We start from the raw sequence: 13894 nt of genomic DNA, 5'->3' as shown, positions 1-13894 counted from the left end.
AGGTACAATAGCTATTAAATAGTTATTTACTATTTAATAGTTACCTAGTTAAAATAATTACCAAATTACCTGTAAAATAAATCCTAGCCTAAGTTACAATTAAACCTAACACTACACTATCAATAAATAAATTAACTACAAGTACCTACAATTAAATAAACAAACACTAAATTACAAAAAATAAAAAAAGATTACAAGAATTTTAAGCTAATTACACCTACTCTAAGCCCCCGATTGAAATTTAGAGTTTTTTTTTTTTGTAATTTAGTTTAGTTTATTTAATTGTAGGTACTTGTAAATAATTGATTTAATTTATTTATTGATAGTTTAGTGTTAAGTTTAATTGTAACTTGTAACTAGCTATTGTACCTAGTTAAAATAAATACAAAGTTGCCTGTAAAATAAATATAAATCCTAAAATAGCTACAATTTAATTATTTGTTATATTGTAGCTATATTAGGGTTTATTTTACAGGTAAGTATTTAGTTTTAAATATGAAGACTTTAGTTAATATTTAATTTATTTAGTTAGATTAAAATTATATTTAATTTAGGGGGGTGTTAGGGTTAGGGTTAGACTTAGCTTTAGGGGTTAATACATTTATTAGAGTAGCGGCGAGGTCCGGTCGGCAGATTAGGGGTTAATACTTGAAGTTAGGTGTTGGCGATGTTAGTGAGGGCAGATTAGGGGTTAATAATATTTATTATAGGGTTTGTCAGGCGGTTTAGGGGTTAATACATTTATTAGAGTAGCGGCTAGGTCCGGTCGGCAGATTAGGGGTTAATACGTGTAGGTAAGGTAGCGGCGACGTTGGGAGGGGCAGATTAGGGGTTAATAAATATTATGTAGGTGTCAGCGATGTTAGGGGCAGCAGATTAGGGGTACATAGGGATAATGTAGGTGGCGGCAGTGTGCGGTCGGCAGATTAGGGGTTAAAAAAATTTATTAGAGTGGCGGCGATGTGGGGGGACCTCGGTTTAGGGGTACATAGGTAGTTTATGGGTGTTAGTGTACTTTAGAGCACATTAGTTAAAAGCTTTATAAACCAGCGTTAGCCCAGAAAGCTCTTAACTACTGACTTTTTTCTGCGGCTGGAGTCTTGTCGGTAGAGGCTCTACTGCTCACTTCAGCCAAGACTCATTAGGAAGATCCCATTGAAAAGAGGCTACGCAATTGGCGTAAGGGGATCTGCGGTATTGAAAAGTCGCGGCTCGGAAGTGAGCATTAGACCCTTTCCTGGCTGACTCTAAATACCAGCGGGCGGTAAAAAGCAGCTTTAGGAGCCCTTAACGCTGCTTTTGACGGCTAACGCAGAACTCTAAATCTAGGCGTGTTTTATTTCAGAAGTGCTATTTCTCCAGTTGGCTCAGTTATGCTATTTGGGTTTTGAAATGCAGGAACTATTATTTTATACTCAAGTAGGCTATTAGTATATTAGCATAGGCACTATTATGTTATTCTGCACTCCAGGCCTTGTTTTTGTTTAGCGTCTTTTTAACTTTATAAGCTTCTTCCTTCTTCCTTTAGTTTGCCTGGGTATAGTATTTTGCTTTGTGCTACCTGGGTTCTCAGAATTCCCTCTGATATCTCTGCATGCTGATATTGTTGCAGACCCGGCTTGAGCTTTGACCTGCTTTAACCCTTGGTACTGAAATATTCTGCTTTCCTGCTGCTGACCCTGCCTTGTACCTGACTGTGAGTTTGGCTTATCTTGATCCTGTGTATCACTTGACTGCCTGTCTAATCCTTTGGCTTTGCATAGACTGTTTCTTTGCAATCTCCTTATCTGGGTCCTTGTTTAATGCCCAATGGTAGGATGTATAGACTACTGGCCAGGCAATTAGAGCGATAGGTGAGATCTCTCTGCAGGCATGATATACACACACAAGCATCTCCTCATTCCTCCCTTTTTATTTCACACTTTTATTTGCCCCCTTCTATCAGTCACATCTACATCAAACCAGCATCTGATGACCTGCAGTTACCCTAATATGTACCTGTAATCCTCTCAGTTACCCTATCCTTCCCACACTAGTCTATTTTTAACCCCTCCCCCCTTTTCCACATTCCTCGTCATCTTTTCTATTAATTCTTTCTCATTCTCTTATCTTCATCTCTCATGCACATCAGTCTCATCTTCAAACTACTCTGAGACACACTTTCTTTACCCTTTTTGCCCTAATTTCTCACACACATGCAGCCTCTTACATCCTATTGGTTTTCCTGTACAACACCTCTTGCTTACTATTCTTAGCCTCACTTTCATCCTACAACATTTTCATCCTTCCCCCAAACACAGAGCATCTTCCTGACCCTCTTACAACTATCATATATAATCCCTCCATGCCCTCTCAAGTCACAGATAAAGGGACACTCAAGTAAAAATAAAACTTTCATGATTTAGATTGAGAATGCCATTTTAAACAACTTTTAAATTTACTTCCATTAACAAAATGTGCAGTCATTTTATATTTACACATTGTCATGTGTGATGTAATAACATTATGTAATTGATGATGGCATGAAAAGCACACAGGGCAGGGCCAGTTTAAGTTTGGAATTTTCTTGCTTTTTAAATTGTGATTGAAAACTTAAAGTGATGGTAAACCTTAACTAATCAAATGTCATATATTTAATCTTTGCCATTAAAAAAGTATATGTATACCTTTTCTGTTTTTGATCCATTTGTTAAAGGGTTAAATTAGTGCATATAGTAATGCTTCTATTGCAATGATATGCCGGCCCACATGTATAAACTCTTTTTTTTTTTTTTTTTTTACAATTCTAGTGAACATCCAATCCACGTGTGTGTCAATTGACAATCTTGAAGTCCAGCCCCTTTAAAGGACCAGTAAACACAGCAGATTTGCATAATCAACAAATGCAAGATAACAAGACAATACAATAGCATTTACTTTGAATTTCAAATGAGCAGTAGATTCTTTTCTAACTCATTTTAAAGTTATGTATATTTCCACTCCCCCTGTACCATGTGATAGCAATCAGCCAATCACAAATGCATATACGTATAGTCTGAGTTCTTGCACATGCTCAGTAGGAGCTGGTGACTCAAAAAAAGTGTAAATATAAAAGACTGTGCACATTTTTTTTAATGAAAGTAAATTGGAAAGTTGTTTAAAAATACATGCTGTATCTGAATCATGAAAATTTAATAAAACCTGAGTGTCCCTTTAAAGCCCTTTGAAAGCCTATGTAGAGAGTGGATTTGACTGCTCTATACAATGTTCTAAATCCATAACTATCAAATTAATCTTAAATACTACAAACAATACTTAAAATAATTATCAATAACTCAAAAATAATTACACTAAATTAGATAGAAACAATAATATATATAAAATTACAATTTCAATGATAATTAAAATATACTAAATAATCATAAAAAATGTTTTAAATTATTTTGTAAATATATAACACGCATATGGCCAGATTACCAGAGTAGCGCTGTTATGCACAAAAGATAGGGGGTTTATTGCAGGCATTTGCAAACATTCGGCTAGATTAAGAGTTGTGCGTTAGGGTAAAAAAGCAGCGTTAAGAGGTCCTAACGCTGCTTTTTTACGCCTGCTGGTATTACGAGTCTTGAAGGTTTAGGGTCACCGCACACATCTTTGGACTTACTGCAAAACAACTTACGTAAACTTTGTAAAGTCTTTTTCCTATGGGACTTCAATAGCGCTGGTATTACGAGTCTGTCCTGGGAGGCCAAAAAGTGAGCAGGACACCCTACCCTGTCAAGATCCCTAACACATTTAAAAGTCAGTAGTTATGAGTTTTATGGTACAACGCCGTAACATAAAACTCATAACTAAAGTGCTAAAAAGTACACTAACACCCATAAACTACCTATTAACCCCTAAAGCAAACATTATAATACAAATTTTAACCCCTGATCTGCCGCTCCAGACACCGCTGCCATCTACATTATATTTATGAACCCCTAATCTTCTGCCCCCAACATCGCCGACACCTACACTATACTTATTAACCCCTAATCTGCCACCCCCGACATCGCCGACACCTACATACTATTTATTAATCCCTATTCTGCCGCCCCCAACATCGCCGCCACTATATTAAAGTTATTAACCCCTAAACCTAAGTCTAACCCTAACACCTCCTAACTTAAATATAATTACAATAAATCTAAATAAATATTACTATCATTAGCTAAATTATTCCTATTTAAAACTAAATACCTGTAAAATAAACCCTAAGATAGCTACAATATAACTAATAGTTACAAAATATAACCTAAGTTACACTAACACCTAACACTACACTATAATTAAATAAATTAACTAAATTAAATACAATTACCTAAATTAAATTAAATTAGCTAAAGTACAAAAAAACAAACACTAAATTACAGAAAATAATAAACAAATTACAGATATTCAAACTAATTACACCTAATCTAATAGCCCTATTAAAATAAAAAATGGCCCCTCAAAATAAAAAAAAACCCTAGCCTAAACTAAACTACCAATAGCCCTTAAAAGGGCCTTTTGCGGGGCATTGCCCCAAAGTAATCAGCTCTTTTGTCTGTAAAAAAAAAATACAAACAATCCCCCCAACAGTAAAACACACCACCCACACAACCAACCCCCCAAATAAAATACTATCTAAAAAACCTAAGCTCCCCATTGCACTGAAAAGGGCATTTGAATGGGCATTGCCCTTAAAAGGGCAGTTAGCTCTATTGCAGACCAAAGTCCCAAACTTAAAAATAAAACCCACTCAATACACGCTTAAAAAAACCTAACACTAACCCACTAAAGATCGACTTACCGGGAGAAGTCTTCATCCAAACCGGGTCGAAGTCCTCAACAAAGCCGGGAGAAGTCTTCATCCAAGCCGGGCGAAGTGGTCCTCCAGACGGGTAGAAGTCTTCATCCAGAGGGCATCTTCTATCTTCATCCATCCGGCATGGAGCAGGTCCATCTTCAAGACATCTGACGCTGAGCATCCTCTTCATCCGACGACTAAAGCTAAATGAAGGTACCTTTAAGTGACGTCATCCAAGATGGCGTCCCTTAGATTTCGATTGGCTGATAGAATTCTATCAGCCAATCAGAATTAAGGTAGAAAAAATCCTATTGGCTGATGCAATCAGGACTTCGGCCCAGGCTTGGATGAAGACTTCTCCCGGTAAGTCGATCTTCAGGGGGTTAGTGTTAGGTTTTTTTAAGGGTGTATTGCGTGGGTTTTATTTTTAGGTTAGGGACTTTGGGCCGCAATAGAGCTAACTGCCCTTTTAAGGGCAATGCCCATCCAAATGCCCATTTCAGGGCAATGGAGAGCTTAGTTTTTTTTAGATAGTATTTTATTTGGGGGGTTGGTTGTGTGTTGGGTTTTACTGTTGGGGGGGGGTTGTTTGTATTTTTTTTTACAGTTAAAAGATCTGATTACTTTGGGGCAATGCCCCGCAAAAGGCCCTTTTAAGGGCTATTGGAAGTTTAGTTTAGGCTAGGGTTTTTTTTTTATTTTGGGGGGGCTTTTTTATTTTAATAGGGCTTAGATTAGGTGTAATTAGTTTAAATATCTGTAATTTGTTTATTATTTTCTGTAATTTAGTGGGGTTTTTTTTGTACTTTAGCTCATTTAATTTAATATAGGTAACTGTATTTAATTTAGTTAATGAATTTAATTATAGTGTAGTGTTAGGTGTTAGTGTAACTTAGGTTAGGTTTTATTTTACAGGTACTTTTATATTTATTTTAGCTAGGTAGTTATTAAATAGTTAATAACTATTCAATAACTATTGTACCTAGTTAAAATAAATACAAACTTGCCTGTAAAATAAAAATAAGATAGCTACAATGTAACTATTAGTTATATTGTAGCTAGCTTAGGGTTTATTTTACAGGTAAGTATTTAGTTTTAAATAGGAATAATTTAGTTAATGATAGTAATATTTATTTAGATTTATTGTAATTATATTTGTTAGGGGGTGTTAGGGTTAGGGTTAGACTTAGGTTTAGGGGTTAATAACTTTAATATAGTGGCGGCGACGTTGGGGCAGCAGATTAGGGGTTAATAAATGTAGGTAGTTTGCGGCGACATTGGGGGTTAATAAATAGTATGTAGGTGTCGGCGATGTTGGGGGCAGCAGATTAGGGGTTAATACGTATAATGTAGGTGCGGCGGTGTCGGGAGCGGCAGATTAGGGGTTAATAATTATAATGTAGGTGTCTGCGATGTCGGGGGTGGCAGATTAGGGTTAATAAGTGTAAAATTAGGGGTGTTTAGACTCGGGGTTCATGTTAGGGTGTTAGGTGTAGACATAACTTTTATTTCCCCATAGGAATCAATGGAGCTTCGTTAAGGAGTTTTACGCTGCTTTTTTGGAGGTTTAGACTTTTTCTCAGCCGGCTCTCCCCGTTGATTCCTATGGGGAAATTGCGCTTGAACACGTACGACCAGCTCACCGCTGACTTAAGCAGCGCTGGTATTGAAGCTCGGTAATGAGCAAAATTTTCCTCAACGCTCACTTCTTGTCTTTTAACAACGGGTTTCTGAAAAATCATAATACCAGCGCTGCAGGTAAGTGAGCAGTGAGACAAAACTGCTCGTTAGCACTGCATAGTCTCTAACGCAAAACTCGTAATCTGGGCCATTGAAAGTAGTGCATGTATTACAAGTTGAAAGTAAACCTGTTCGCTCAGGCGCAATTGAATTTAACACATATAAGGATAGCGCAACCTCAGAGCTTTCGTTATCTGTTATTCTTGAATAAAAAGTGTCACAAAACACATAAAAAATACATTTAAAAGTACAGTTATACTCATAATGCCACTGTCTGATAAAAAATATTCAAAAAAATATTGTATTAAAAGGTTTTAAAGGCTCAAAGATATGAAGTCTCAGGTGTTCGGGGAAAAAAAGACTGCAAAGGGTTTTAACATAGAGATACATACATATACATATATACATAGAGTGCCCTCCACATATGTTGGCACCATAGTAAAAATGAGCAAAGAAGACTTTTACAATTTTTCTTTATTGTTTCAACATACTGCTATATCTTCCAGTAATACGCACCTATGCATTTCAGCCGTTCAAGGCCTTTATCTTGATAGCTGCGTATTACTGGAAGATATTGCTTGTGAATATTGATTGGAAACAGAGCGCTCTGTTTAACATCATCTGTAAAGCTGGACCTCTATGTGTTACTGATTTGAACTTTAGCATGATTGATACAGACCAAAATTATAGAATTGCTATTGGAGGACACGAGTCACGTGATCGTCACCAACCTGAAACAAGGAAGTATCCCGGATGTAACGATGAAAGAGGTACAACGCCAAGGAGCTGGATTGCAAGGTAATTGGCCAATTTAAGGCAAACTATTGTACCTAGCTGCTTGAGGAACTCCAAATCCACTTACTTAATTTTTTGAGCTGTTAGCTGCGATTGAGAGTAATATCAGAGAGCACTATCCATGGTTTCTTTTTGAGACTACACCTGTCATTGCCATTTTTTGCCATTCTTCACAACATTGGCTTAAATCAGAACTGGGGACTTATAGCCTATCTCTATATGAGTTATTAAATCATGTATTAAACTATTTTAATATTGTGAGCCACCAGTGGTTATTTATGTATTCATTTGTATCCATTGTGTTATTACATTCTATTCATTGTGTTTATAACTACTGTTATTTTTTATACATTTTGTTCATTTAGTTCATTTACAGCAAATAGCATGAGCCACTTTATATTCCTTATAATCTAGATCCGATAGTTTGCAGAGGCTTAGATACAAGAGGTAAAAATTGTATTAATATAACTGTGTTTGTTATGCAAAACTAAAATAATAAATATTCTGGTGTAGACTGTCTCTTTAATTGTATGCTCATAATTTATACATAAGTCTGCCTGTATATATATGTACATTACACAGAGAAGTATCCACTACTCCCTGGTTTCCTTCCCTATAAACACTAAAACAATGTCACTGTCGTTAAAATTAAGAGGGGGATGGAGTGTCTGCAAATTGTTACCCCTTACGCATCTATCGTTAGAAAGTTCCACCGTGAGGAGAAGTTTCATGTGGAGGAGTTAAAGCTCTAATACAATATATAGGACACAACTCCACACCCGACATTATATAAACAAGCAGCATACATGTGGAACTACTAGATAAAAAGGAGTGTAACTATTTAAATTGAAAATGCATTTTAACCCAGTAATGTTCCATTTCCCTGACATATATGGTTAATTAGATGTCCATTCAGCAGAAACAAGATAATATCCTCATTGAGCAATAATGATGTTCATTTTTCTACTCCTGTACAGCTATATAGATATAATAGACGTGTTTAGCCTACTAATGCACTGGCACAGACCTAATTCAAGGTTTAGCCATATATAACATGCTTAAAACAACTGTTTTCAAGGCTTATTCATGCTACCTATTTGAGTTTAACACTGAGATTGATAGTGTTTAAATTGCTGAAACATACAGTTCTGGTGGTTAGCATCTCCATTCTCTTCTTGTTTAATTGGACATGTTAGGATAACATTCCTTTTCTTTATTTATCTATAGATGCAATCTTTCCTTTTTGTTTTTTATTGATGTTTTGTTGTATATTTAACCAACCCCTAGACTCGACTTTTGAAATACCATAGGTCCAAGAATGACCATGACAGTACAAGGGGGCAAAAACGAGGACTTTATTCTAATAAGTATGTGTCAAAATAAGGCTTTTATTGATCTGAAAACCCTTTTGCAAATGCAGGAAAGAGACAAACCAAAAAGTAGCCTTTGCATATATATGTATAAAAAGAGCCAAAAAGCCACAACCTATAAATTGTTATCAAGGCCTTAGTCAATTATCAAATCTGTGGGGCAGCATGACAATGGAAGTTGCGGTGTCACTTATTATGGCAAATTGTTTGTTGCAACAACATAGTAGGTATTATCATACACTCCAGCAAACAGCACAAAGAAGAAGATACAGAATAGAACAGAGGGTGTTCTTCCCTAGATACAGCCTGGAAGCTCTTACAGACTTTGGAAATTATCCAGATATTTTACCTTTCCTATTAAACTATAAGGAACACCTAGTCCATTAGGGCCTGTGCAAAAGCATCTGAGTAAAAGAGCAGGAATAAATAATAAAATAATTAATTAAATATGAATTTATTATGAAGTTCTAAGGTGCACCGTTATCTTTGCTGATAATGTCGCCTAGATTTAGATTTTTGCGGCCAAAGGCGTGCATTAGCTACGCGTGTTTTTTTTCCCCTGCACCTTTTAAATAATGCTGGTATTTAGAGTTCTCTGAAGGGCTGCGTTAGGCTCCAAAAAGGGAGCGTACAGGCATATTTACCGCCACTTCAACTCTCAATACCAGCGTTATTTATGGTAGCAGTTAGCTGGAAAAACTTGCTCGTGCATGATATCCCCATAGGAAACAATGGGGCAGTTTGGGCTGAAAAAAAAACCCTGCAAAAAAGCAGCGTTAAGCTCCTAACGCAGCCCCATTGTTTCCTATGGGGAAGCAGTTTCTAAGTCTGCACCTAACTCCCTAACATGTACCCCAAGTCTAAACACCCCTAATCTTACACTTATTAACCCCTAATCTGCTGCCCCCACTATCGCTGACCCCTGCATTATATTATTAACCCCTAATCTGCCGCTCCGGACACTGCTGCAACCTACATTATAGCTATGTACCCATAATCTGCTGCCCCTAACATCGCCGACCCCTATATTATATTTATTAACCCCTAATCTGCCGCCCCCAATGTCACCGCTACCTACCTACACTTATTAACCCCTAATCTGCCGACCGGACCTCACCGCCACTATAATAAATGTATTAACCCCTAAACCGCCGTACTTCCGCCTCGCAAACCCTATAATAAATATTATTAACCCCTAATCTGCCCTCACTAACATCGCCAACACCTAACTTCAAGTATTAACCCCTAATCTGCCGACCGGACCTCGCCGCTACTCTAATAAATGTATTAACCCCTAAAGCTAAGTCTAACCCTAACCCTAACACTCCCTAAATTAAATATAATTTTAATCTAACAAAATAAATTAAATATTATTAACTAAAGTCTTATTTAAAACTAAATACTTACCTGTAAAATAAACCCTAATATAGCTACAATATAACGAATAATTATATTGTAGCTATTTTAGGATTTATATTTATTTTACAGGCAACTTTGTATTTATTTTAACTAGGTACAATAGCTATTAAATAGTTATTTACTATTTAATAGTTACCTAGTTAAAATAATTACCAAATTACCTGTAAAATAAATCCTAGCCTAAGTTACAATTAAACCTAACACTACACTATCAATAAATAAATTAACTACAAGTACCTACAATTAAATAAACAAACACTAAATTACAAAAAATAAAAAAAGATTACAAGAATTTTAAGCTAATTACACCTACTCTAAGCCCCCGATTGAAATTTAGAGTTTTTTTTTTTTGTAATTTAGTTTAGTTTATTTAATTGTAGGTACTTGTAAATAATTGATTTAATTTATTTATTGATAGTTTAGTGTTAAGTTTAATTGTAACTTGTAACTAGCTATTGTACCTAGTTAAAATAAATACAAAGTTGCCTGTAAAATAAATATAAATCCTAAAATAGCTACAATTTAATTATTTGTTATATTGTAGCTATATTAGGGTTTATTTTACAGGTAAGTATTTAGTTTTAAATATGAAGACTTTAGTTAATATTTAATTTATTTAGTTAGATTAAAATTATATTTAATTTAGGGGGGTGTTAGGGTTAGGGTTAGACTTAGCTTTAGGGGTTAATACATTTATTAGAGTAGCGGCGAGGTCCGGTCGGCAGATTAGGGGTTAATACTTGAAGTTAGGTGTTGGCGATGTTAGTGAGGGCAGATTAGGGGTTAATAATATTTATTATAGGGTTTGTCAGGCGGTTTAGGGGTTAATACATTTATTAGAGTAGCGGCTAGGTCCGGTCGGCAGATTAGGGGTTAATACGTGTAGGTAAGGTAGCGGCGACGTTGGGAGGGGCAGATTAGGGGTTAATAAATATTATGTAGGTGTCAGCGATGTTAGGGGCAGCAGATTAGGGGTACATAGGGATAATGTAGGTGGCGGCAGTGTGCGGTCGGCAGATTAGGGGTTAAAAAAATTTATTAGAGTGGCGGCGATGTGGGGGGACCTCGGTTTAGGGGTACATAGGTAGTTTATGGGTGTTAGTGTACTTTAGAGCACATTAGTTAAAAGCTTTATAAACCAGCGTTAGCCCAGAAAGCTCTTAACTACTGACTTTTTTCTGCGGCTGGAGTCTTGTCGGTAGAGGCTCTACTGCTCACTTCAGCCAAGACTCATTAGGAAGATCCCATTGAAAAGAGGCTACGCAATTGGCGTAAGGGGATCTGCGGTATTGAAAAGTCGCGGCTCGGAAGTGAGCATTAGACCCTTTCCTGGCTGACTCTAAATACCAGCGGGCGGTAAAAAGCAGCTTTAGGAGCCCTTAACGCTGCTTTTGACGGCTAACGCAGAACTCTAAATCTAGGCGTGTTTTATTTCAGAAGTGCTATTTCTCCAGTTGGCTCAGTTATGCTATTTGGGTTTTGAAATGCAGGAACTATTATTTTATACTCAAGTAGGCTATTAGTATATTAGCATAGGCACTATTATGTTATTCTGCACTCCAGGCCTTGTTTTTGTTTAGCGTCTTTTTAACTTTATAAGCTTCTTCCTTCTTCCTTTAGTTTGCCTGGGTATAGTATTTTGCTTTGTGCTACCTGGGTTCTCAGAATTCCCTCTGATATCTCTGCATGCTGATATTGTTGCAGACCCGGCTTGAGCTTTGACCTGCTTTAACCCTTGGTACTGAAATATTCTGCTTTCCTGCTGCTGACCCTGCCTTGTACCTGACTGTGAGTTTGGCTTATCTTGATCCTGTGTATCACTTGACTGCCTGTCTAATCCTTTGGCTTTGCATAGACTGTTTCTTTGCAATCTCCTTATCTGGGTCCTTGTTTAATGCCCAATGGTAGGATGTATAGACTACTGGCCAGGCAATTAGAGCGATAGGTGAGATCTCTCTGCAGGCATGATATACACACACAAGCATCTCCTCATTCCTCCCTTTTTATTTCACACTTTTATTTGCCCCCTTCTATCAGTCACATCTACATCAAACCAGCATCTGATGACCTGCAGTTACCCTAATATGTACCTGTAATCCTCTCAGTTACCCTATCCTTCCCACACTAGTCTATTTTTAACCCCTCCCCCCTTTTCCACATTCCTCGTCATCTTTTCTATTAATTCTTTCTCATTCTCTTATCTTCATCTCTCATGCACATCAGTCTCATCTTCAAACTACTCTGAGACACACTTTCTTTACCCTTTTTGCCCTAATTTCTCACACACATGCAGCCTCTTACATCCTATTGGTTTTCCTGTACAACACCTCTTGCTTACTATTCTTAGCCTCACTTTCATCCTACAACATTTTCATCCTTCCCCCAAACACAGAGCATCTTCCTGACCCTCTTACAACTATCATATATAATCCCTCCATGCCCTCTCAAGTCACAGATAAAGGGACACTCAAGTAAAAATAAAACTTTCATGATTTAGATTGAGAATGCCATTTTAAACAACTTTTAAATTTACTTCCATTAACAAAATGTGCAGTCATTTTATATTTACACATTGTCATGTGTGATGTAATAACATTATGTAATTGATGATGGCATGAAAAGCACACAGGGCAGGGCCAGTTTAAGTTTGGAATTTTCTTGCTTTTTAAATTGTGATTGAAAACTTAAAGTGATGGTAAACCTTAACTAATCAAATGTCATATATTTAATCTTTGCCATTAAAAAAGTATATGTATACCTTTTCTGTTTTTGATCCATTTGTTAAAGGGTTAAATTAGTGCATATAGTAATGCTTCTATTGCAATGATATGCCGGCCCACATGTATAAACTCTTTTTTTTTTTTTTTTTTACAATTCTAGTGAACATCCAATCCACGTGTGTGTCAATTGACAATCTTGAAGTCCAGCCCCTTTAAAGGACCAGTAAACACAGCAGATTTGCATAATCAACAAATGCAAGATAACAAGACAATACAATAGCATTTACTTTGAATTTCAAATGAGCAGTAGATTCTTTTCTAACTCATTTTAAAGTTATGTATATTTCCACTCCCCCTGTACCATGTGATAGCAATCAGCCAATCACAAATGCATATACGTATAGTCTGAGTTCTTGCACATGCTCAGTAGGAGCTGGTGACTCAAAAAAAGTGTAAATATAAAAGACTGTGCACATTTTTTTTAATGAAAGTAAATTGGAAAGTTGTTTAAAAATACATGCTGTATCTGAATCATGAAAATTTAATAAAACCTGAGTGTCCCTTTAAAGCCCTTTGAAAGCCTATGTAGAGAGTGGATTTGACTGCTCTATACAATGTTCTAAATCCATAACTATCAAATTAATCTTAAATACTACAAACAATACTTAAAATAATTATCAATAACTCAAAAATAATTACACTAAATTAGATAGAAACAATAATATATATAAAATTACAATTTCAATGATAATTAAAATATACTAAATAATCATAAAAAATGTTTTAAATTATTTTGTAAATATATAACACGCATATGGCCAGATTACCAGAGTAGCGCTGTTATGCACAAAAGATAGGGGGTTTATTGCAGGCATTTGCAAACATTCGGCTAGATTAAGAGTTGTGCGTTAGGGTAAAAAAGCAGCGTTAAGAGGTCCTAACGCTGCTTTTTTACGCCTGCTGGTATTACGAGTCTTGAAGGTTTAGGGTCACCGCACACATCTTTGGACTTACTGCAAAACAACTTACGTAAACTTTGT

Source organism: Bombina bombina, chromosome 3 (genome assembly GCF_027579735.1).
Source record: "Bombina bombina isolate aBomBom1 chromosome 3, aBomBom1.pri, whole genome shotgun sequence".
Lineage (NCBI taxonomy): Eukaryota > Metazoa > Chordata > Amphibia > Anura > Bombinatoridae > Bombina > Bombina bombina.
The sequence above is the reverse complement of the archived record's forward strand: the minus strand, read 5'-3'. Positions refer to the sequence as shown.